The 26,768-nt window shown below is 38.7% G+C and overlaps 1 non-coding gene across 1 annotated transcript; it reads left to right on the forward strand.

The window, feature by feature from the left end:
• The first annotated feature begins 13,136 nt into the window (after positions 1 to 13,136).
• On the forward strand, positions 13,137 to 13,240 carry LOC118891403. Its single transcript, XR_005018984.1, has one exon. It is a non-coding gene; the product is annotated as a U6 spliceosomal RNA (small nuclear RNA).
• Positions 13,241 to 26,768: the final 13,528 nt, after the last annotated feature.

Genomic DNA, 26,768 nt, shown 5'->3' on the forward strand with positions numbered 1-26,768 from the left:
TCAACTCTACAAGTGACTGGAACCACTGTGCCAGTGCCCACTTTCTGAATCCTGATGCCAAATGAACCTCTTCCTTTCTTAAGCGAAAACTAGACTAACCCCCTACTTTGAACCTTTCAACCTATGCCAACCTCTTCTCACGCATTGTGCATTCAGGACAAGGTTACATTTTAAGGGTACTTATTCAAAACTAGGAGCTTATTATAAGCCCATTGCTTATGTTTTTCTCAACCCCTCATCTAAGGCCTATCCACCTTGTTTATCTGTTAGAGGCAGCCAAACAATAAGCAACACTTTAGGCCATTTGATTATCACCTATAAAATTCTTGTGATGTCTGCTTCCCACATGCGGTTAAATGCTGCTCTGATCTAAACCCAGTAACCCTACCTTTCCTTCCTAATATAAGCAAATCTGCTCTAAGCATACCCTGTTCTGATTGGCTCATGTTTGACCCTGATGACAACCCTAACGTGATATTATTTGGTGATCACTACATCTTAAGAATAACCAATGCATAGTTAGTGCTGTATGAATAATAGATTCTAAATATTTGGTTACCCGTAGCTTATTCTCCCCGGAGAGCTCTGACATGAGTATGCCACAATTAAGACAGGGTGAAGTTTACATTGTTCATGATTTTGATTTTTTTTTTTTTTTTTTAATTTATTTTTGGCTGTGTTGAGTCCTCGTTTCCGTGCGAGGGCTCTCTCCAGTTGTGGCAAGTGGGGGCCACTCTTCATCGCGGTGCGCAGGCCTCTCACCGTCGCAGCCTCTCTTGTTGTGGAGCACAGGCTCCAGACGCTCAGGCTCAGTAATTGTGGCTCACGGGCCTAGTTGCTCCGCGGCATGTGGGATCCTCCCAGACCAGGGCTCGAACCCGTGTCCCCTGCATTAGCAGGCAGATTCTCAACCACTGCGCCACCAGGGAAGCCCTGATATATTATTTTTTTAAAAGGGCTTTTCTAACTTCTTTGGACACTCCAATAAAAAATTTAAAAAATAAATTAAATTTAAAAACTAAATTATCTACTTATTGTAAACAGTCTAACATCTAAAGGAAATCTCAGTAACTCAGACTGAAGCTCATCCTAAAAGAAAACACACCTGCCTACTATTCTACAAAACAAATAGCCCTTATTGGTGTTACTACCATTAAAAGACAGTTGTTCAATCTGATTTCTGAATAAAATGGACTTACTCAAATTTAACAATTTATTCCACTAGAAAAAAAAGATACTATTTCAAAATTTTCTCACATCCTTTCATGCCTTTCCAAGCTACCTCTCCAGGCCTTTTTACTTATGCACCAAAAAACCCAACCAAACAAACAAAAAAACCCAAGTGGGAGTGGAGGGTCAAATTGGCTCAGACTTTACAAAATTATGGGTGGGAAGAAATTTACCTGAGAGACTCAACAGGTGATCAAATTTTGCCTTATCTATAACTATCATAATCCAGGGAGAACTGGATGATTTTTTTTTAAATGTCACTTTACAGTTAAAATATTTAAAGAAATATTTAAAGAAGCATGTCACTGACACGTCATTCTGGAAACATAAAATGAGTTATTTTATAATCAAAACTATCCCAATTTTCCATTTCAGTTTTATCTGTCAAAATGCCTATAAATTCTCACTGTATAAAATTGTTCCATAAAGCCCTGTGAGACTCAACTTGACCCTCCCTCTGACAGATTCCATTTGGAACATTCTGGCCTTGTCAGACATGATCAGGTTGATATGTAGTCATAGGTCTAACCGATGTGAGCTGCAATTCTAAAAGGTACTTGGCTGAATTCACCACCACATGTTACAGATTTAGGAGACCAAATATACTCAAACAGACTACAATGAAAGCCAGCCTTCAAACTACACAGAATAGGGCCATTTCAGGTGTTCTTAACCACAAATAGTGTTCTTAAGTTCCAACACATACATCACAGACATGTTTGCCCATAAACATACTTAGGATCTCCATCTGAATCTTCCAATCTAGACTACTGTATATCTGACCCTAGGCTCACTAAAAGGCCTCCAGAAGCAGACAGTTTCTGCAAGTTATCAGCTTCCTTCCCAACCCCTGATGGATGAAAAAGGTGACATCAAGTATAGACAGTTTCCTTTTAATACATTTGGATGAACATTTACGGTTGGGTCAAAGGCCTTATCATTGAACTTGAAATTTATTGTTTGTTTCTTTCTTCTTTACTTCTATTCTTTTGTGTTAATCTCTTTTGCCCTCTTAACTTCTTCCTTTCCCATGAATGTCTCCGAACTAAATTTGCCTTTCTCAAAGAATTGGAGTGACCATCAAACTTTCTAAATATTACTTTTGATATACAGCCTCAAAACTCACTAAAATATATATATATTTTATATATATATTATATATATATTTTATATATATTATATATATATTATATATATTTTATATATATATTATATATATATTTTATATATATAATATATATATTTTATATATATATTATATATATTTTATATATATATATTATATATATTTTATATATATATTATATATATATTATATATATATTATATATATATTATATATATATTATATATATATTTTATATATATTATATATATTTTATATATATATTATATACATATTTTATATATATATTATATACATATTTTATATATATATTATATATATAAACTCTGACACATCTATATTCTTTTTTTTTTAAATTTCTTTCTTTATTTTTGGCTGTGTTGGGTCTTCGTTTCTGTGCGAGGGCTTTCTCTAGTTGCGGCAAGCGGGGGCCACTCTTCATCGCGGTGCGCGGGTCTCTCACTATCGCGGCCTCTCTTGTTGTGGAGCACAGGCTCCAGACGCGCAGCCTCAGTGAACATCTATATTCTTTAATGGGATTCTAGGTCCCTATCAATTAGCTGCTGTTACTGATATTTCTCAGAAACTCTAAGGGATCCAAGGACATCAGAAAACAAGGAGACACGTGACTAATTATGCAAACAGGTCCAATTATTTTCCCAAAAAGCTATGCAGAATCATTGCATGATTTTTTTAAACTCTCCCAGGGATTTTGTCTTCCACAATTAGACCAATTAAGATCAAACTGTTATTAGTACCTATTCCCATTAAACAGAACACAATGGCTATTCTTGAGTCTATTCCTCTTGACTAATGAAACAGCCTTTTTGTCCTTACCATACCAAAATGTGATCTATTCTTTGGACAATCTAGTCTTTCCAAGTATTCAAAGCCATCCTTTCATTTGCTCATATTTTATCAAGAGTTTTATATGACAACTTACCAAAAATTGTCCAATATAGTGGATTTCATTGGTTTACACAGGATTCCTGAACTATAATAAAAGCTCCACAATTTATCTTGACAATGGACTTATTATCAAGTAAAAAAAATGCAAACTTGAGTTGCTCAAGAAGCTAGAATAAATATGTTGCCTAATATAGTTCTAAAAAATAAAATTGCCCTAGACTATTTCCTGGCCATCCAAGATGAAGTCTGATAATACATAATGTATTTTATTGTGCTTGGGTAAATACATCAAAAAGGACAAAACAATGAATCAATAAAGGAGATAAAAGTCACTTGGTTAATTAAAACTGATCAAACCAGTCCTTTGAGACTTATTCTCCTGATTGGATCTAGACTGACTAAAAATTGAATACAAAATCAGTTCTAATTTTTTAAAATATTTGTTATTATTCTCATACATGTTTGTCTTTCTCTGCCCTTTACTGATGACACTGCATCAAAAAGTGACTAAAGCCCTCATGGTAAACTGCTTCTTTAGGAGTTTGTTTTTACAAAATTGTGTGCTTGTTTATTGTCTCTCTCTCCCCCACTAGAAACATAAGTTTCATGAGAAGAGGACTATCCCCTAAGTTCCTAGATTTAATAGTGCCTGGCATGTAATAGATGTTCAACAAGAATTTGTTGAGCAAAGAGGTTTCCCTCCCCTGCAAAGATGGAGAACAATGTAGAAGTATTCTGAACCCTGGGAAGGGACAATCCAGCTGTCCTCTTGGTGGTGGTCACATGTATGGCTCTGACGGTTGCCATGCTGGGTGAGCCACGTTCCACTATCAGAGAGAGACCTCTGAGGGGCTGTCAAAACCAGGAGCGCAGGGACTTCCCTGGTGGCGCAGTGGTTAAGAATCTGCCTGCCAATGCAGGGAACACGGGTTCGAGCCCTGATCCGGGAAGATCCCACATGCCGTGGAGCAACTAAGCCCGTGTGCCACAACTACTGAGCCTACGCTCTAGAGCCTGCGAGCCACAACTACTGAAGCCCACGTGCTGCAACTACTGAAGCCCATGTGCCTAGAGCCCGTGCTCCGCAACAAAGAGAGGCCACCGCAATGAGAAGCCCGCGCACCGCAACGAAGAGTAGCCCCTGCTCGCCGCAACTAGAGAAAGCCCACACTCAGCAACGAAGACCCAACGCAGCCAAAAAAATAAAAAAATAAAAATAAATAAATTTATAAAAAAATTTAAAAAAAAAACCAGGAGCGCAGAACCTTGGCTTTGTCACCCACTGTTGCTTCAATAACCAAGACTGGGTCTTAGACACAAATGTGCATCTCTGGGAACCCCCAAAAATTTATTTGGGAAGAAAGACTGGAAGAAATAGGATTTGTAGTCAATTGCCATGAAGACTTGGATATGTGTGTTCATGGAATCACATTTGTGTTTACCAGCTTTAGACACTGGGATTATACTTATATTTTCCATTTTGAATATGTATAATCGGCCTCCCTGACTCAACTGTAAATTTCTCAAGGGCAAGTATTCAGTATGAATGGGGAGTTTTATTGGTTGATGATGGAATGAGAATAACCCCTAGAGGTTTGGGGGAAGGGTAAGCTGGGACGAAGTGAGAGAGTGGCATGGACTTATATATACTACCAAATGTGAAATAGATAGCTAGTGGGAAGCAGCCGCATAGCACAGGGAGATCAGCTTGGTGCTTTGTGACCACCTAGAGGGGTGGGATAGGGAGGGTGGGAGGGAGATGCAAGAGGGAGGATATATGAGGATATATGTATATGTATAGCTGATTCACTTTGTTATAAAGCAGAAACTAACACACCATTGTAAAGCAATTATACTCCAATAAAGATGTTAAAAAAAAAAAAAAAGTAGGTCAAGACCTTCCTATCTTATACTGTGCTCTACTCAGAAGGTCCCTGAAAATAATTTTTAAACCATGTAACATTATAAAATGCAGCAATAAGGAGGTTAACTGAGTAAATATAATTTAACATCCAGTATGATCTGGTGGTGGTGTCTCCTTAACTATCTTTCAGAATAGCCAAAAATAAACTTTTTTTTTCTGCTTGTTATTCAGAGAGAGTAGCCCAAAAAGAACCTGACCGAGACTAATGGGGTGAACTTGATTTAGCTACTGACTTGTGTGATTCTGATTCTGACATTTAACTTCCTTCCAACAGTATTTCCTCATCTGTTAAACAAGGATCATATTTTTCTGTGTCTCCCAGAGCTGTTATAAAAGCTTGTATAACATATAAAAGCATTTATCATGTAAACTATTCTATATTAGCAGGGTTTGAGCACTCCTTCAGTCAATGAATGCATTTTAAGCAGTATTCATGTTGTAGGCCATTTGCTATCACTGAAAAAAACAAATAGTCCTCTATGGGGCAAATTTATGAAAATAAAAAGGTCACTGCTTTGCAAAAATATATTGAAAGCAGAGTCCTCTGCATAAAGTGGTCCTGAGGGTGAAGCCATTATTTCAGCCCAGAAATATTCAGTTACACTTTCTGCAGGATTTCCAAAAGTGAAAGAGAAATCAGCATGCTGGGATTATTGGAAGGTACAGCTGGCTCAGGCCAACAGTTTACCTGTTTGCTTTTATTTCAACTCCTGGCTCAGAGCAGGCAGTATTATATCTGCTGATGCCTACAGACTATATTGCGCACTGCTAACCTCAGCTTCTTGCTAATGCAGAGGAAGCATCACCACATGGGAAGCATTTCTTACAGACTAAGTTAAAAAGTTGAATGGATTAAGCAATAAATGTTAGAAAAGAGAAGTTCTATGCACAGGACATAAGACATTTATAAAGACTCCCAAAAGTTTCAAATATTTCCTGTCTGTTTTTTTTTAAATTTATTAGTACCATGCAATACAGTTTGGTGTTTGACAAATACAAATCTAACTAAGAAAAAGAAACAATTTTTTTTCCTGGTGAGCGAAGCAGAGAGAAACCACGTGGCAGGCTTCAAGTCTTTTAATCTCAGGATAATGTGAGAATCAGAGAACCAGAAAGAGTGTCAGGGAGATGTTTAGATGGCAGACACTTAGAAGATTTTCTATTTTGTCCTAAAAGATTTTGCAAAGATGAATATTCTATTCTCACCTCAAGTGGTCTGATAATGTTTGAGCTCTCTTAGATCAACAGAGAGCTTCTCTTTGCCTGAGCTCTCCCTTGCTTCAAGTTCAGCAAATATTGCATCTTCACTGAGGAAATGGAAAACATCTATCTAGCATTATCCCCTTGACTACTGTTTAATATACAATGCCATCATATATTTTCATATAAATATGCAAAATCTACACAGCACCTTCATGAGAATGAAAGGGGAAAGATACCTTTTCTGGGTGGGTGTGTGTCCTGGCAAGCAGAAGATGGCTTACTGTGAGAAAAGCATTCTTGTCTTCCCTATGAATTCAGCCTGAGCCAGAGCAGCTTGGCAAGCCCCCATTGGCCTTCTTAGCTGCAACCCTTTGTGCAGTGCACAAATCCAACAACCCTATGGAATAATTCTTCAGGACTCGAGGATAATCACTGTCACAGCCCCGCTTTCTATCAATAACAGTGTTCCACATCTGTTTGTGCTTTAGAATTTACAAAGTTCTTTTAACATTATCTCATTTAATTCCTTCAAGAATCACTTAAGGAGATAGTTCTATTTCATAGATAAGGAAACCTAGATAAAGAAGCTTAGATAGGTTAAAGTACTTGGCTAATAAGTGGCACGGCCAGGCATTGAAGACCAAGACTTCTGTTTCACATCCAGTCTGTGCTCTACAGCCTCAAAGCTATTCCTTCTTCATTCTACAGTTTAAACACACCAGCTTTGGGGGCCATTTTTCATCCATCTATTTCTCCCCACTTACAATTATCTTTGTAGAACCCTCAGTCCTGTGTCTTTGTAGAGTTTGGAGCTCCAAAATCCAGATACCAGCATATATATCAGCTCATGAGTCAACAGCCTTTATGGAGTGCATGGTGAGGGGATCCAAAGAACCAAAAAGCTCAGCTCCTGAGCTTGAGGGAAGGATTGTTTTCAAGAGGATAGGAATGTCACTGTTACTAAAGCTTGCCTGTGTTTGCTTCTCTTGGGAATGTGAGTTACTGTTTAACACTACCATTTGACAACCGTTCAACAGAATGTTAATGCCATACTTTCCCTCAGGCCTTCCTCATTTTGTACCTGTGGTATTTCATTTTAGATCCTAAATGCCCACTTCAGCATAATCCTTTATCGTATTCATTTTTAATTCTTTTTCTGACATTCAATGAACAACTTTCTCTTCATCCTGCCTGATTTAGAGGCACCTACAAATTTAGCCAATATAGGTTCAACACTTGATTTCAAGTCATGTGGGCCATCTCTCTTAGATCTTCTACTGTTGACAGAACCCCTTGCTAAGGGTGTTAAATTGTGTCAGGCTATGTCTCTAAATGCACTAGAGCACAAGTCAGCAAACTTTTTCTGTAAAGGGCCAGAGAGTAAATATTTTAGGTCTTGCAGGCCATATAATCTCTGTCACAACTATTCAACTCTGCCCTCATAGCACAAAAACAGTCATTGACAATACATAAGTAAATAGGCATGGCTGTGTTCCAATACAGCTTGATTTATGGACACTAAAGTCTGAATTTCATATAATTTTCACGTCACAAAATATTATTTTCCTTTTGATTTTTTTCCTGACCATGTAAACATCTAAAAACTCTTCTTAGCTCACAGACTGTACAAAAGCAGGCTAGGATTTGTCAAGGTTTGCTAGCCCTAATATAGAGATCAATGCTTATATTAACATATTGTGAGTTAGCTAAATATATATCTGATAAAGGTTTAATACCCAAAATATATAAAGAACTCATACAAATCAGTAGCAAAAAAAAAAAAAAATCCAATTAAAAAATGGGCTGAGGAAGTGAATAGACATTTTTCTAAAGAAGACAAACAGATGGCCAACAGGTATATGAAAAGGTGCTCAACATCACTAAATATCAGGGAAATGCAAACCAAAACCACAATAAGATATCACCTTACACCTGTTAGAATGGTTATCATCAAAAATACGAGGGCTTCCCTGGTGGCGCAGTGGTTGAGAATCTGCCTGCCAATGCAAGGGACACGGGTTCGAGCCCTGGTCTGGGAAGATCCCACATGCCGCGGAGCAACTGGGCCCGGGAGCCACAACTACTGACCTTGTAAATCTGGAGCCTGTGCTCCGCAACAAGAGAGGCCACGATAGTGAGAGGCCCGCGCACTGCGATGAAGAGTGGCCCCCACTCGCTGCAACTAGAGAAAGCCCTCGCACAGAAACGAACACCCAACACAGCTAAAAATAAAAAAATAAATTTATTAAAAAAAAAAGAAAAGAAAAGAAAAGTCAGCTTCCAGCAGCACGAGTAACTTGATTACCATAGATGGACTGAAAAAAAAAAAAACCACGAGTGATAATAAGCATTGTCAAGGATGTGGAGAAAAGGGAACCCTTGTACACTGTTGGTGGGAATGTAAATTGGTGCAGCCACTGTGGAAAGCAGTATGGAGGTTCCTCAAAAAAATTAAAAATAGAGCTACATACGATCTAGCAATTCCACTTTTGGGTATTTATCTGAAGGAAATGAAACCACCATATCCAAGAGATATCTGCACCCCGTTGGTCATTGCAGCATCATTCACAATAGCCAAGACATGGGAACAATGTAAGTGTCCACTGACAGATGAACGGATAAAGAAAATGTGGTATATATACAATAGAATATTACTCAGCCATAAAAAAAGAAGGAAATTCTGCCATTTGCAACAACATGGAGGAACTTGAGGCCATTATGCTAAGTGAAACAACTCAGAGAAAGACAAATACTGTATGATCTTACTTGTACATGGAATCTATAAGAACCAAACTCATAGAAACAGAGAATAAACTGGTGGTTGCCAGGGGCTGGTGGTGGGATGAGGATGGGGGAAACGAGTGAAGGTGATCAAAAGATATAAAATTCCAGGTATAAGACGAATAAATTCTGAGATGTAAAGTACAGCACGGTGACTAAAGTTAACAATACTGTATCATACATGAAAGGTGCTAAGAGAGTAGATCTTAAAAGTTCTCATCACAAGAAAACAAAATTCGTAACTATGTGAGATGTGATGTTAACTAAACTTATTGTGGTGATCATTTCACAATATACACACATATCAAATCATCATGTTGTACATCTAAAACTAATACAATATTATATGCCAGTCGTATTTCAATAAAACTGAGAAAAGGAAAAAGAAAAAAAAGTCTGTTATCTTCCTCATATATTATATTAATTTTACACAAAGGTATATAGCCTACATGATATATTCTTACGAAAAGCCATTAAAATATAAGTAAATAAAAATATTTCATAAATTTTAGATGCCCATGGTAATTGAGCCTACTCTAAACAGTATCATATATACATTGATAAATATTACATAAATAGATAATCATCACATATTAAAGAAACGTTTATTAAGTGCTTGCTATGAACTTAGATGAAGGACACATGAAAAAGAAAGATGCACTCACTATCCTTAACATTTTGGTAGAAGAAGCTTATATTAAATACACAAACAAATAAATCTTCTTAGCTCACAGACTGAACAAAAGCAGGCTAGGATTTGGCAAGTTTTGTTAGCCCTGATGCAAAGATCAATACTTATGTTAACATACAGTGAGCAAGGGACAACTAAGTATAACTTTCATGCTCCCCCCACTCTCAGTTTCCCGGGCAGTAAAATCACTAGAATCAAATCCTAAAGTCCAGAGGTAGAAATTAAGAAAAATACCTTTAAATGAAATAAGTTTCAAATTCAATCTAGAAACAACTGCTCCTGTCAAGTTTGATTACAGATTGCTCTAGCTAAGTATATTCATTTATTCGAATGAGGTTGCAGATTTTCATATTTCCCCTTTCCCTTCAAACTTTGGCTTCATGAAGTGTTCAGAGAAAGAAATATATGAAAAGCTGTTTAACTCCACCTTACCAGTAAACAGCTCCAGGCAGTGAGTACCAGCCGCTCGCCATGGTGCCCTTGGCTTGGAAGTCTGAGCGGCCACCTTGGCCTCTCCTTCCCGTCTTAGGTGATTTTAATTCAGCCTCACAGTACAGGTTTCGTGGTACCTGTCTTCTAGTTTGGTTACACGCCTCTGTGAGTTAAAAAAATGATTCAGATTCCGGACAGTAGGCTCTGGACAAATCTTTTTCAAGAGGAATTTCAAGGTGGTAGGATGAACTGGTAGGATGAAGGAAAAAGAAATGGTGAAATTACCTGTGACGGAAAATGTAAAGTGGGCTCCAAGACTACCAGCCTCATTAGGACTTTGGACCTGAAAACGCTACACGCTAGAAAACGAAAAATCTGTATTCTGTAGATATAGCTATTTTGGGCTTTGGCTATGAGGTCTGGATCACAGACTGTTGCCTAAACTTCCTTTTTTTGCATAGCCCATTTCTAGGAATATATCCTAGCAGAAGAATCCTCAGTAGAGAAAAAAGCTTTCAAGCAAAGATATTTATTATAACATAATTATGACAGAAAAAGGAACACCTAAATAGGTAACCGTGTGGGGAAGACTAAGTTAGCTTAGCTGCACATAAAAAAGCTGGATATGAAACTGTAAGTGCAATATGATTCCCACTATTAAAAAGGATATTTGCATAGAAAACATGGGAAGAAAATATTAAAATAATAGTTACCTTGCTCTTTATACTGTTATGTACGTGATATGTACTATTTCATGTACACTGGTACAATCAGAGAGAAAACATATGGAAAGGCTAGTGAGATACTGCTTAGAGAAAAGAACTGAACATAAAGTTGCATGGAAAAAATGAGTGCAATGATTAAAAAACCAAAAACTTCTACATCGAGAGCATCAAATTTAAATAACAACAGGAGCCAAACAGGCAGCATAAAGAAATAAAAGAAACTGCACTGGGACAATTTTCAAATTGGCAAGCACCTGCCCCTTCTGAGGGGGACTGCCTCTTCTCAGCTCCTGACATTTGGGAATGCATTTCAATTTTTCAAGAAAAATTCTAAATATGGATTTAATGTGAAATCTCTCCATTTTTGCATGTTAAAATTGAATTTAAATCATAAATATATTGCACAGGCCAAATAAAACATGCCAGATATTTTTTTGGCCCCAAAGCTGCCCATTTGCATCTTCTGCTCTATATCTGAATAAACAGAAGCACGCACACATCAATAGATGTTAGAGATAATCCAACCAAAATGGACCTGAAAACACGACATGTTAGAAAACAAAAATATCTGTATCCTGTGGATTTAGCTATTTTGGGCTTTGCTTCCATATAGTCTAAATTTTCTTTAATATGCATGGATGCTTTTATAATGAAAACATTAAAGCATTATTTTTCACTAAAGTACAGAGTTTATCGTTTTTGAAGATTTCTCAGCATCTGGAGATTCTTTTTCTTATTTCTCTCTACATTTTATAGCCATTAAATTAAGCTTTTAATTGTTCTTATAAGGATGTTACAGATAGCACCGCCAGTCATGCATACAAGACTTAATTAAAGACACCAGCATGAAAAATGACAACTATGTAAAGTGGACAGTAAGAGACAATGTCATTTCCACGTGGCTGCCTAGTCACTCTCTCTCCCCACCCCCTTGCCTTCGTCCTACCCTAACCCAATCAGAGGAAGGACTCATGTCCCTTGAGCCTACTTTATTACAAAAGTGCAGCCCAGGAGGGGAGGAAATGGGAGGAAAGCAACTACACTTAAGAGAACTTATGATAATGCAGGGAGAGTTGATGACTTAGAAAATGTGAAAGATTTTACATCCTGCCCTGAATTCTTTTAATAATTCTGCTTGGAAAGTTGAGCTGTTTCTCCAGACATTTAAAAAAAGGTAATGAAAAACCATCTGCGATTCTATTCAAGACAGAGCTGCAGATGTTGGAGAAAAAGTATAAAGGAAGTGAGATTTGCTCTTCTACAAATTCAAGTGCCATTAAGGGCCTTTTGATTTCCTTTATATGTTCCTTATAAGATCAAAGGGATAGTTCAAGTTTCACTTTGTGCTCAGAGGTGGCATGCCCTGTGCATGGCAGGAGTCATATTTTCATTCATTCTTTTGCCTCTCCTTGAGAATGTACCCTGTTTTCAGGCCTGCTCTAAGAGCCCCGGGAAGCTTCCTGCTTGGCATAACAAGAAAGTGTTTGGGGAGGTGGGTTTTCAGGGACTGCAGTGGGCAGGGGGTAGTGAGACAAAGTGGCTGGGGAAGGGTTTGTATACTTTTGAACTTCTGCCAGGACTGCTTCATATTCTCTGGAGTTTCCTCTGAAAGGTTATTGTGGTTTGTCACAGTGATGCGCTGGTAAACCTTTAACAACTAGTTTTCCAAGGGAAAGAGCCCTGATCTATAGCACTTGCTCATTTTTGTGGTGTAAATGCTCCCACCATAGCTGATTTCACTCAATGCAGAGCCAGGAAGAGAGATGCACAACTGGCTCCTCCAGCTCACCACAAGTCTGTCTTCTGCATCATCATCAAGCCAGAGGGGACGCTCAGCCTGTAAGAAGTGCCTGTTATGAAGAAACCCAGCTCTAGCCTCTGCTTTAACCACCTTTGTTCAGACACAGTCTTACTCTGATCTTTTTTAGCTGATCACATTGTTGAACAATTTTATGTTTCTGTTATTTCTCTCTTCCTATAGTTTAGCTTTTCCATTTTATTGATTTTTTTTCTTTGCCATCGTTTATTTCAGAAGGGAAACACTGAATCTGGAATTGCCCCTTCTCTGAAAAAGGTAGAGAGCTCATGTCATGGTCGACAATAAGAGGTCCTCTTGTACTCACTTTGGCAGAGCAGGTACTAAGATTGGAACGATGCAGAGATTAGCATGGCCCCTGCCCAGGGATGACACACAAAATCGTGACGTATTCCATATTTTTTTTCTAGGAACCATCTATCTATATGATGGTGCCAAATGATTCAGACAGATGCTTAGGCTGAGGATGTCTGGTTTCTCCGCTTTGAGTTAACTTTGTCAACGCTGCCACCATCATAAGTCTCCTCAGAAATTACTGAGATGACATGGGTGGAATATGTATGGTGCTGAAAATCAGTCTGACTTCACCTCTAGCTTCCTGTGTGACCTGCTGCATGTCACTTAAGCCTGTTGGGAATTTTATTTTTCCTACATTGATCCTCAAGCAATAAAAGGTTGCTCATTTCTGACTCATGGGGAAAATATAATGAATTGAAAATTCTCTCAGTTGGATCTGTCCCCTCCTCCCCAACCAAGGCTCTATAGTAGAATAACCTACAGGCCTTTGGGGATGGGAAGGTATCACCTTGTGTTGATTTGGACTCCATCAGGAAATGCAAATCCAAGCTAATCGGTATCTGCTTAACTTTTTATAGGAAGGGCACAGGAGGAAATCCATCTTACCTGTGCTGCCTATATCACTTTGGTAACCTTGCATTTCATGCCCTTTATATATGCATGCCTGGACCTTTACTGTCTTCTTTATGAACGAAACCACCTCCATCATCATCCTTGTCACCTTTGTGTTAAAGCCCATCATTTATTCCCAACCCCTGAGTGTCTACAAAATGAAATAAAAAATTAAAGTGAAAAAAAGAGGGAAAGAAGTCCTCTCAATTCATCTAAAACAGTTGTAAGGGTCAAAATAACAATACATTTGTTTAATTTTTACTGCAAAATTAAAACATTAGGAAATATGGTTAGCAAAGGAAGACAAAAAATATAAGCAAAATGAAATAAATAAAAATCACCCATAATTCTAACAACCAGATATAACCACTGTAAATAACTGGCATATATCTTTCTAGACATATACATGTATTTTGTGTTTACAAAATGAGTTTATACTGTTCATTCTGTTTGGTAACCCTCTCCTTTCTATGTCACTAAGTAGATTTTTATTGCATCACTTTTAATGATTACAGTGTATTTCATTCTATTGATATACCTTATTTAACCAATCCCCTATAGTTGGTACTTAAGTTGTTTCTTTTCTGTTTTTATTTATTAAAATTTTTTTGTTATTTTTAATTTTTTAATTGAAGTATAGTTGCTGTACAATATTATATAAGTTACAGGTGTATGATATAGTGATTCACAATATTTAAAGGTTATATTCCATTTATAGCTATTATAAAATATTGGCTATATTCCCCATTTTGTATATGTCCTTGTAGCTTACTTATTTTATACCTAATAGTTTGTACTTCTGAATTCCCTCCCCCTATACTGCCCCTCCCCATTTCCTTCCCCACTAGTAATCATTAGTTTGTTCTCTATATCTGTGAGTCTGCTTCTTTTTTGTTATATTCACTAGTTTGTTGTATTTTTTAGATTCCACGTACAAATGATATCGTACAGTATTTGTCTTTCTCTGTCTGACTTATTTCACTTAGCATAATGCCCTCCAAGTCCATCCAGGTTGCTGCAAATGGCAAAATTTTGTTCTTGGATTGGAAGAATCAATACTGTTAAAATGACCATACTACCCAAGGCAGTCTACAGATTCAGTGCAATCCCTATCAAAATACTGATGACTTTTTTCACAGAACTAGAACAAATAATTGTAAAATTTGTATGTAAACACAAAAGATACCAAACAGCCAAAACAATCTTGAGAAAAAAGAACAGAGCTAGAGAAATCATGCTCCTTGACTTAAGTCTATACTACAAAGCTACAGTCATCAAAACAGTATGGTACTGGCACAAAAACAGACATGTAGATCAATGGAACAGGATAGAGAGCCCAGAAATAAACCCATGCACTTATGGTCAATTAATCTACAACAAAGGGGCAACAATATAGAGAAAAGACTGTCTCTTCAACAAGTGGTGCTGGGAAAACTGGACGGCTATATGTAAAAGAATGAAACTAGAACATTCTCTAATACCATATACAAAAGTAATCTGAAAATGGATTAAAGACATAAATGTAAGACCAGATACTATAAAACTCCTAGAGCATAGCCACAACACTGTTTGACATAAATTACAGCAATAACTTTTTTAATCTGTCTCCTAAAGCAAAGGAGATAAAAGCAAAAATAAACAAATGGGACCTAATTAAACTTAAAGGCTTTTGCACAGCAGAGGAAACCATCAACAGAATGAAAATACAACCTACTGAATGGTAGAACATATTTGCAAATGATATGACCAATAAGGGATTAATATCCAACATATATAAACAGCTCCTACAACTCAACATCAAAAAAAGAAAAAACCGGGGCTTCCCCGGTGGCGCAGTGGTTGAGAGTCTGCCTGCCAATGCAGGGGACACGGGTTCAAGCCCTGGTCTGGGAAGATCCCACATGTCGCGGAGCGGCTGGGCCCGTGAGCCACAACTGCTGAGCCTGAGCGTCTGGAGCCTCTGCTCCACAACAAGAGAGGCCGCAATGGTGAGAGGCCCGCGCACCGCGATGAGGAGTGGCCCCCACTCGCCGCAGCTGGAGAAAGCCCTCACACAGAAGCGAAGACCCAACACAGCCAAAAATAAACATAATAAATAAATAATAAATAAATAAAAAAGAAAAGAAAAAACCAACAACAAGCTGATTGAAAAATGGGCAAAAAGAACTGAATAGACATTTCCCCAAAGAGGAAATGCAGATGGCCAACAGGTACATGAAAAGATGCTCAACATCACTAATCAACAGGGAAATGCAAATCAAACCACAATGAGATATCACCTCACACATATCAGAATGGCTATCATGAAAAGGTACACAAATAACAAATGTTGACAAGGATGTGGAGAAAAGGGAACCCTTCTACACTGTTGGTGGGAATAAATTGGTGCAGCCACAGTTGAGAGAGGAAGTGTAGTGGGCTGCATCTGGAGTTTAACTGAAGTGGCAAAAATACTATTACAGAAAGTGTAAACAGTGAAATAATTTGTACTTAAAATTATACCCAAGGGGAGGAGAGGAAAAGGAGACACGACCTTAACTCAGAAATGGATTTCCTTAAAAGGTGGAAGCATGCTAAAATGGGAACCTGGAAAGGTGCGGTATCGGGATCTGCTGTCAGGGAAATTTGAGCTTTGGGACTAAGTTTAGCTTCTTCCTGAGAGATAAATGATATCAGCTCTGCTGTTCGGATTGGGAATGTGCAACAAATAAGTCAGTTCCTGCTGCAATTCTACTATGTTTCTGACAACCTCCATCTCGGTAGCTTAGAATAACAGATATTTATTTCTCACTCATGGTCAGCAGCAGCTGCTCCTCTTCAGACTGAATACAGGTTTCAGGATGCAGGTCTGTCCTGCACACCTTCTTCCAGGATGCACGCTGAAGGACCACACGCTTCTAGAGCTAGATCTAACTTGCGAAGCCCCTGAAGTTGGTGCTTGGAAATATCACGTGGACGTCTCTGTCCACATCCTATTGGCCAAAGCAAGTCACATGGCCAAACCCATGTCCGAATTATGGGTAAGTAGACTCTGCCCAACAGGGAAGGGGAGCATAGAGAGGAATACAATCAATTACAGCAACTCTTGAAGGTATTGTACATTAATGAAGGTGTTGCATGAGCTAGTTTCCCCTGGAAGTGCTCCCAAGAAGAAAAAAGTGGACAATAAAAGGGAGGGAAAACCACAAAATGAACAGCTTGCTGTATAATTCCCTGGAGGAAGTCCCTCAACAAGCTCCTGACCACCTCTAAGTATAGGACAAGGAAAGTAGGTTCAAAGTGTGGCCCTAGGGCAGGGTTGTTCCTGGTTTTGAGGGGTTGCAACCTATAACTTGGGGGACTTCCTTTAAGAAAAAAATACAAAATTACAAATATAAAATTATATTTTAAAGTTTTTATTTAAAATGAGAAAATAAACCACAAATCACATATTTTGAAAAAACAGATAATTACCAAAAATATCCCCAAATTCAGAAAAATGATTTTTAATTGACTGACTACCTGACATACCACTATAATAGGTTTTCCTAGATTTTTTGGCTGCAAATATTTTGATAGTCTCTGACAACAATTTTGTAATATCACTTCTGTGGAAAGAATAGATAGATTTAGTCATTCCTCTAGCATGAGAGCTTCTGACTCTATTCCAAACCTGTTTTTCCTCTACAGCTCTCACACTTCTGGCCTCAGGGACCCTGAGCCATGTTCATAGAATAATACCACCACTGGCCCTGGACCTTCATGCTGAATGAGTTAACACACTGGTTAGGAAGAGCATTCCTGGGAACAACCCAAATATCTATCAACTGATGAATGAATGAACAAAATAGAGTATTATTCAGGCATGAAAAGGAATAACGTACTGATTCATGCTACAACATGAATGAGCCTTGAAAACACTGTACTAAGTGAAAAAAGCCAGACACAAAAGGCACACATATTGTATGATTCCATTTATATGAAATGTGCCGAATAAGCAAATTCAGAGACAGAAGGTAGATTAGGAGGGGATTTAGAAATTGGGAGTCAGCTGGTGGGAGGGAGAGAATAGGTAGTGAACTGATGTGGCTTCTTTCAGGAAGTGATGAAAATGTTCTAGAATTAGTTGTGATGGCTGCACCACCTTATGAATATACTAAAATCACTGAATTGTATGCTTTAAAAGGGTCAAGTTTATGATATATGAGTTACAGCTCAAATTAAAACATTTAAGAAGAGAATTCCTGAGAGCTACTCGTATATTCAAACGGCCAGAAATAACTGTACCCAGAGTACCTGCAAACTATACATCACACTGAACCCAAACTCAATGTGTGTCTTTAACACTTCTTTAGCCAGACCCCAAAATACCCCAAAATATCACATGGCTGCCATGTGATATGAAGGGATGGTGATGGAGGGAAGTCAGCATAGAAAGAGACACTAGTTTTACTCTTGCAAATTTTACAAAACCATGTGACCAGGTGAACACATCATCAGGGCCTAAAACTACCCTTTCCCATCCAGTCACCACCCCACTTCCCTAACCCCACCCCTGTGTAGGTCACACACATTTAAGTTTTAGAGAATGGTCAAGGGGTCCTGGATCTTTTTATACAGCTTCCTGAAGGCAAACAAAGCAATGATTTCTTAACTAAATTATTAAATCCTATTTACACTGTATTAATACCTGAATAAACCGACACACTTCCCCTTTAAAAAAAAAAAAAGGAGAGAGAGCTTTAAAAGGTTTCTTTCCTTGTTCAGGACTTTGCAATTTTTCCCCTCCTTCATGAAATAAGAGAGTAGCCTCTGAGTAGAATCTCTTTCAACAGGGTCTGACCCTGCTCAGAGGATCAACGCCCAAATTTCATCTCACCACCAAGGTCTAATGAGAATTCCAGAGCCCTCCGAATCCTCTCTGCTCTTCTGACTCAGCCCTCAGGCTGACCCTCACCCACGTGGAATCCCCTCTCCCCAGATGTAGCCCTAAGCATGGCCTGCACCTGGCTGTCTCCTGCTCAAGCCTCTCCCCTACTCAGCTGGATTGGACTCAGGTGTCCATAAACTCTCCAGCTGCGTGGACCCAAACTGCTTCTCAGCCTAGAGGAGGAGCCCTGACAGATGCAGGGGCTTGACATCCACTCATTAGGGGATTATGTAATTTCAAACTCCAACAGGCAAATATGTGGAGATATTTTTCTGTGTTTCCAACTTTGAGTGGCCTATTTCCTAAAGGACCAAAAGAATTCTTTGGATGCAAACTTCTAACTTCCCACTCAGATATTAACAAGAAATCAGTTTTAAGAAAAATAAATTGTCCCTGCTTCCTAACCAAAAGTTCATGTCCTCTTCTTGTCTCACTTTTGGCGAAGGTGGGTGAATAAGCACTAATCCCAATGGCCATCGGAGGGTTGGCTTCTGAGATACCTGGCTAGTTTAGCCCAAACTGAGACTTTAATTTCAAAATGGTGTACTAAGTACAAGTTGAAGTTCCCTCCGAGTGCCTAGAAATAATTTTGCTTAAAAACTAGATTAAGAATTTAAAGAATAAATGTTGAGGCGGTTGGATTGAAAAGGAAATCTGTAGACTAGACTCACCTGAGACTGCTGAGAAAGGCAGGCACAGACTGCTGGGGGTGGAGGGTACACCTGGAGGCTACACAGACTTGCAGCAGAAAGGGGTCCAGGGCAATAGACAAGGCATAGATACCATAGCAACAGCAGCCAGGAAGCAATGATGGGGTGTCTGCCCCCAGGCTCTATCAGGTCAGAGACAGGGCAGCAACCGCTGATGACCTCAGGAGGGAGTGGTGAGTACCAACATCTAACAGACCAACCAGTAAGGTGCCCTGACAGGTGGCACACCCTGTCCTTCCTCTTCCTGAAAGCAGGCCAGGATGCAAGCTACAAGGGCAACTCTTGCCTCTTTCCCATGCAAACAGATGCAGCAGAGAATCTAACAGGGAATCTCAACCACAAAGCTAAATTCACGATCAAGGAACATGAAGTATTCAAGAAAATCAGCCTCCATGAGTGAGACAATGAACTAAAGCAATGGAAGAACTTATATATGATGAAACAAGGTTAATAGAATAAACAAAACTTATCAATAATCAGCACTTAAAAACTAGAACCCTATTTCCTCATTCTTAGGCCACCAATACTTTCCCTCTTCAAACTGCAATCCATTCCAAAATAGGGCACTCCCTATATAGTAGGAGCATTTTTTAAAAATAAATTTATTTATTTATTTATTTATTTTTGGCTGTGTTGCGTCTTTGCTGCCGCACGCGGGCTTTTCTCTAGTTGCGGCGAGCGGGGGTTACTGTTCATTGCGGTGCGCGGGCTTCTCATTGTGGTGGCTTCTCTTGTCGTGGAGCACCGGCTCTAGGCGCGCGGGCTTCAGTAGTTGTGGCACACGGGCTCAGTAGTTGTGGTGCATGGGCTCAGTTGCTCCGCAGCATGTGGGATCTTCCCGGACCAGGGCTCGAACCCGCGTCCCCTGCATTGGCAGGCAGATTCTTAACCACTGCACCACCAGAGAAGTCTCAGTAGGAGCATTTTAAAGATATTTCTTTATTTTCCCAAATAAAAGCTATTTGGGGGAACTAACTTGCATTTGAGTGAGGAAAGGTCCACATATATGGATACCTGCTTCATTTCCTCTGCCCATTATTTTAAAGCAAAGCCAGGTATCTGGTCATTTCATCCATAAACCCCTTCTGAAGGAAGAGGTTTTCATGTGGACTTGGAGAATGGATAGACCGTAGATAGGCAGAGAGGAAGGAGTGTGGAATGAAACGTAAGTACAAGGAAAGGTTTGGACAGCAGATGAAAATTGTATGTACAGAAGCAGGAGGAAATGATTTTGGATGGATGGAAGGTTGGACAGATCGGGGGGAAATAATTATGAAAAGTTTCAAATGCCAGCCTGAGGATGTGTGTTTCTACAGGGAAGGTTTAATTAGATAATCATACAAGGTTTTAGGGGTGGTATGAATAAAGCAGTGTTTTAGTGAGAATCCTCTGGGGTGAGCGTGGGCCCAGTGGACCCAAGGAAAACAAAATGAATAGAGGGTGGAGGAGCATAGAGGGCCCCGTATTATAATTCAGCCCAACAAGGGCCCAGACCACCTGGTGATGGTGGAAATGGAGAGGAGGGATGAGCTAGGATGCATTTTAAAGATTGAAAGTGCAGAATTCAGTGCCTGGCTCACCATAGTGGTTAAGGAAAGAACTAGACATGGCTACGAGGCTCCAAGTCTGGGCAGCTTGGAGACTGGAAGTGTCATTTACAAAGTTAAAGAAAATGGGAAGAAGAATCTCTTTGGGAGATTATGAGCTTTATTTTGGATTTAATCATGGGATGCCCAATTATAAATATCTGGTAGTCTGTTGGAGATGCAGGCTTGGAACCTGGTGAAAGTGATACAGAAGGTTTCCATTTATTCATCTAAAATTGATAGTTGATATTAGTTTTATGTATGGAGAATGGAAAGAGAAAGAGGGAGAGAGGGTGGGAAGGGAGAGGAAGGAAAAGGGAGGGGAGGAAAGAACACGGGAAGGTAGGGGAGAGGAAAAGTGAGGGAAGGAGAGAAAAGGAGAGGAAAAGGAGCAAGTCAGGAGGAGGAGGAATCATGGCTAAGACAGGAAAAAAAGGTAAAAGTACCAGGATAGTAAAACAATCTCAGAAGTCAAAGAAGAGCACCTTTCTAAAAAGAAAACTTTTGGTCATTAGTGAGACTCTGGTGGCTGGAAAGCCCACTGAATATGCATGATGTCATTCACTGTACATTCACAGCACACACAAGGCCGCATTCAATCTGCTGACCCTGAGGGCAGAGTACAAGGAGCATTTGTTTCCCCCCAGCCCTTGCCTCTGCAGAGGAGGAGAATTCTGTACTGGGAGGGTTTTAATTTTGAATCAGGCTAGTTGTTAGCTGTGTTGTGAAAAAGCTAGTTTTCAGAAAGTGAAATATTCATTTCTGCTTATGGTCACGGTAGTACGTAGATGGTGGGTAACAGGCTTGGGAGAAAAATGGGCCCCTATTTTTGTGTCAGGGATGAAGTGGCAAAGCCTGGACTCACCAGTGGAGAAGAACCAACCTAGCTTAGGAGGAATGAGTTGTATTGTGACTTGTACTGTGACTCAAACAGGGCTTACTTATGCAACTTAGGTGCCTCCTTTAGTGACTTCTGGAAAAACAAAGCTAAGATATAACCTTGTAAGACAAACTGAAGTCCTGTAAATCATATCAGTCATGGGAAATTTTGTCATGGCCTGGATTAGGTGGCATGACGAATATAAACAGAAGGGAGATAGCTCTAAGAAAAGAGAGGAATTGGGATTTGTCTGTGTATTACTAGAATCATATGCAAGAGAGGTGAGTGGGTTCTAGAAAACTTGGTGGTGCCAATATAGGGAGGAATGGAACTATATAGAGGAGATTGTTAATTCATCAGGTTATTTTGTTCATTTAAATATTCTTTTAGAAATGTCCAGTTTCAGACTATGCTTATTAGAGATATCTGAGATTTTATTCACCAACAATTCATCTTTTTCTTTAATTTTTTAAACCTTTAATGATAGGAAATTTCAAACTTAGAAGTACAAAGAATAGTATAATGAACTCACATGTACCTATTATCCAGTTTCACCAATTTATCAGCAGTTTCTAAAAACCTATTCTCCTTTTTTTTAATCACCCCATCTTTTTTTTTTTTTTTTTTCTCCTGGAGTATTTTAAAGCAAATCTCAAACCTCATATTTACTCACCTGGAAATACTTCGATATGTATCTAACTTTTACTATAAAGAAGTTTAAAAAATGGCAACCATGCCATTTTGATAATAATACAACTTAAAATAACTCCTTTATAAAACTGAATACTAAGTCCATCTTCAAATTTCCCTGATTATCTCAGATATATTTTACAGCAAGTTTCTGCAAATCAGGATCCAAACAAGATCCATACATTGGATTTAGTTATTCTATCTTTTAAATATCTTTTATTCTCTAAAAATCAATCCCTCTATTTTTTAATGCCATTATTTTTTGGAGAAACTAGCTCATTTGGCTTATAGAATATCTCATTCAGGATTTGATTTATTGCATCTTAGTGGTTTTGTTTAAAATGTTCTTTTTTTGTCTTGTTTTCTGTAAACTGATAGCTAACCTACTGGCTTGATAAGATTCAGGTGATTTTTTTAGGCAAGAATACTTCCTAGGTGGTGGTGTGTTTTTCTTATTGTAGGACATCATTATACAATCCAGTTGTTTTACCTTTAATGATACGAAGATTGATCAGTGGCTTCAAGTGATAGCAGTCTAATATTTCCATTATGAAGTTCTTCATTGAGTTTAACCTAATTGTTTTAGCAAACATTGATAATTGTTGCCTAGATCCATTATTTTATTAGGGGTTGCAAAATGATGATTTTATAATTCCATCATTCCTTCTGCATTCACTGGTTGAATTATTCTATAAAGAACTTTTCCACATCAACAATTTGGTTACCATGAAATACAGTACATACAGGAAAGGCAGAATAAAATCCTTGATATTGCCCTTTTAATACATTTTTTAGTAATGATTTGGTGCTCTAGCAACCTCCAAAGATGACCAATGACATATTTTTAAAATCACTATAACTTCATGAATTTTTAGTTATCTGATGTGTTCTAATTATTTTTCATGTTCAAACTGCCCTTTCTTTGGCCAGTGAGAGCCTCTTAAGGATGGCTTTTGCATCTTTTTGATGTGACTCTGTTTGTTTTGAAACACTTCCTTGTTTCTTCTTTGACATAAAACTATGTCCCGGACTCACCTTTTAATTCCTGCCCTAGACTTGGAATCAGGCATTTTCCCAAAGAGTTCTGGTTCCTCTTAGTGGAAATGGTATTTAGAGACCATAATCTGAATGCTTGTTGGGCTTATTACTACTAAATTCATTGCTTCTAGGCCTTTTTAAGAGACAAAGCAATGAAATATGTTCTTTTTAATTTATTTTAAGGGACAAAAAATGAATTCATACTGATATTTCCTATTCAAATACAAGATTATGGGATTTTTACTTAACTTCTTTGATTTTGTACTCATGTCAGTAATCTTACTGTTATTAGTCATACTGATGTTTTAGTATCTCTTATTTTTGAATCAATGGCCAAGGTTCACCAGATCTTTAAGAAAATTTGAACAGTGAAAACAGAAACAATAAAAGGAATTAAAAATATATCAATGCGAAAAAAACTCCCTGTAATTAATATCCTCAGAGACATAAGAGATAATATTGCCCCCATGGAATTATTACAAAGAAATCTTAACCTGCATTAAAGGTGTTGCAAACTAAAGCTAATTAGTAATGATATTAATATCATAGAAACGAAACTGTTCAGCAAGGGAGAAGTGAGATACAAACACAAAACAAGTAAGTTAAGAAAAAACCCTGTAATCTTACATTTAAATTGTAAATATCAGTAAGAACTCAGCTTTTCTCATTTTCAAATGTGTATATTTTCTCACTGTTTATTCTGAAAAGTCCACAAAACAATGACAATTCAGTAGCAAAGAATATCCCTCATGCCCAGATGGTGGTCTCTAAATGCCATTTCCCAATGAAAAGGAACTAGGAATCCTTGGAAAAATGCCACAAGGATGCAATAACCAAATCTAGGATATGAACACTCTACAGAAACATTTGATCAAAATTCTCCTACAAATAAATGGCATAAAAAAAAAAGAGAGAGGAAATAATGTGTGTTGTGTGTGGATCTTGTTTGAATCCTATGGTGTAAGAAATATATGGTCTTTGTCCATGGTTATATAATATTAAAAAATTACTAATTTTATTACATATACTAGTAGTATTATTGTGTGGAAAAAAAGAGACCTTGGGCTTCCCTGGTGGCACAGTGGTTGAGAGTCTGCCTGCCAATGCAGGGGACACGGGTTCGAGCCCTGGTCCGGGAGGATCCCACATGCCGCGGAGCAACTGGGCCCGTGAGCCACAACTACTGAGCCTGCGCATCTGGAGCCTGTGCTCCGCAACAAGAGAGGCCACGATGGTGAGAGGCCCGCGCACTGCGATGAAGAGCGGCCCCCGCTTGCCACAACTAGAGAAAGCCCTCGCACAGAAACAAAGACCCAATACAGCCAAAGATAAATAAAAAACAAAAACAAAACAAAAAAAACACAAAACTTAAAAAAAAAAAAAAAAAAGGAGACCTTACTGCTAGCAATATATTCTCAAGATTTTACAGTTGAAATGATGTATTTGGGATTTGCTCTAATACACCGTAGGAAAAAAAAGTGGAGACATAAGTGAAAGAAATTTGACAAAATACTGATAAATGTTGAAGCTGGATTGTGCGGATTCGACATACTTTCCTTTCTATTTTTGTATGTTTGAAAATGACCATAATAAAAAAAGATTTACAAAAAAAAAAGACTATTTAGAAACACTGAAGAAGATCCAAATAAATGAAGAGATATTGGGATGCTTAAAAAGTAATAAACGAATTAAGTTAATTAAAGGAGCACAGGAAGCAAGAGAGAATCCAGCCCAAATCCCATGCTTCGGGGTCTAGCAAGCAGCAGGATGTGCCTGAAATTCCCCCAAAGCTTCAGTTTACAGCCTGGACTTGGCTCCAAATGTCCCTTGACCCTTGGGCCTCCCTGGCCTAGGGCAGCAGTTCCCCTTCCCAGCCTGCTGGTGGGAGGCCCTTTATACAGTGGGCTGCACGTGCAGCCTCATGATTTGCAGAGCCCTTTTGGAAATGAGTGAATAGTTGGTTACATTCTCCACATTTTTATGCAGATGACATTGCACAGGGTGGAGACTAGAGACTGAGGCAGCTGATTAGGAAATCATGGAGGGCAGCTCTGGAAAACAATCTCCCTAAGGGACATCACAGGAAACCTGCATAAACTCACATCCCTTTTGGTTTGTTCCTCTGCCATGGTTGCAAGCTTCAGTCCTGCTGCAGTGTCCCTTTCTCCAGCTTCCATCTCCCCCACCAGCTGTTGTTTCCCCTCACTCCCCCTGCTCCCACCCAAGGTACAGGAGGACTTCATTCCATTCAGAGAACTCCTGGTGTTTCCTGGCGGCTGGTGATGATTCATTTTTATTCCCTTGAATCTTCTCCGCGGCCAGAGCATTGTTTTCCATATCCTTCCCACCCCCCCAGGAAAGAACAAAAGGCAATATTTGGTCTTCTGGCTGGAGACTATGCTAGATCATCACATCCCATACATGGCTTGGGCTGTGGGTCCCTCCAGCTCTTAGATTTCACAAAGCATTTTGAGATAAACTCTAACAAGAGGATACATTCACTTTCCGGTTGAAGTGATGTATTTATTATGTGATTCATCTGTTCCCTAAGATTTCCAGTTATAGTCATGAAATCTGGCCTCGACCCCTAAAGCAAACCCTTGTGTTTATAAGAAGTAACCCAAGTAACCCACACATTTTCAGAGCTGGAATCATGCTTCCATCCCATGAGGTTGTAAACTCAGCAAGATAAAATTTTCTCTGTTGCAAATCAACCATGCTTGAAAAGTTGGTACAGAAATAAGTTACAAGTAAGACAGGTTTGAATAAGTTCTAATTCAAGCATTTCATTTTCTCCCTTCTACCCCAAACTGTGGCCAGATCAATGGGACTTTCAATTGTCTTTTATTTCACGTCGTGATCCCAAAAGGAGCCATACCCATTTTAGAAAGGTGAAGGATACAACATTGACTCAAGCCATCCAGAATTAGATTTGCAGCAGAAGGGAAATAAGGTTCTTGGAATCAAAGAATGTTAGGGGGAGACAGATGTTAGCCAGCATCTATCCTCTCCTTTTACAGGTGAGAAAACTGAAGTCCAAAAAGAGTCATATTTTGCCTAAGGTCACAGAAGTAGTAAGTGAAAACGGGTTCAAAGCCAGGTTTATTACAAAAGACCCCAAACCAACTCTCTCCCTCATGCCAGCTTCTGAAGGGCCCTCCTTACTGGGCTCCACGGCCTCACTCGTCTCTTCTCCTCCCTTCTACAGC

The sequence above is a fragment of the Balaenoptera musculus genome, chromosome 2 (assembly GCF_009873245.2).
Source record: "Balaenoptera musculus isolate JJ_BM4_2016_0621 chromosome 2, mBalMus1.pri.v3, whole genome shotgun sequence".
Classification (NCBI taxonomy): Eukaryota; Metazoa; Chordata; class Mammalia; order Artiodactyla; family Balaenopteridae; genus Balaenoptera; species Balaenoptera musculus.